We start from the raw sequence: 572 nt of genomic DNA on the forward strand, positions 1-572 counted from the left end.
AAAGGGGATTATTCTGACACTCTAAGGGTATGTTATCCTAGATGCAAAAAGACAATAGACAGGTTTACTTAAGGTAAAGACTGACCTTTGTCAAGGAAGCTACAGGCTAGATGTGACTACCCATCATGACTCACTTTTAGTTACCAATCTTTATGTTGAAACCATCCTATGTAGTCACTTTCCGTCTCTGAGCTTGTCAGGTTTAGTATGTGCCACCCTTTTTTAGGGTCCTTGAGATTACATCGGGCTCACCAGGATAATCCAAAATAATCTCCACATTTTAAAGTTAGCTGGTCGGCAATTTTAACTCTTGTGCTAGGGGCAGGGGCCTGACAAAAAAGAATTACTAAGTAGACTGAGGGGCAGGGACCATGGGAAAGAAAAATGGCTAGTTATCTCGCTAGAAAAGCAATGTGTTATGATTGAACCCAGGCAGGTGTGACCTTGCTTTCCTCCCATTTGTACTTGTAAACTTTATGTGAACTTTTATCCTGCCAATATCAGAAATGGCTAATGAACCGCTTTGCAGTTTTTTTTTCTTTTTTGTTTTTGGAAATACTTTGTAGTATTGC

Source organism: Myotis davidii, unplaced genomic scaffold, assembly GCF_000327345.1.
Source record: "Myotis davidii unplaced genomic scaffold, ASM32734v1 scaffold1035, whole genome shotgun sequence".
Classification (NCBI taxonomy): domain Eukaryota; kingdom Metazoa; phylum Chordata; class Mammalia; order Chiroptera; family Vespertilionidae; genus Myotis; species Myotis davidii.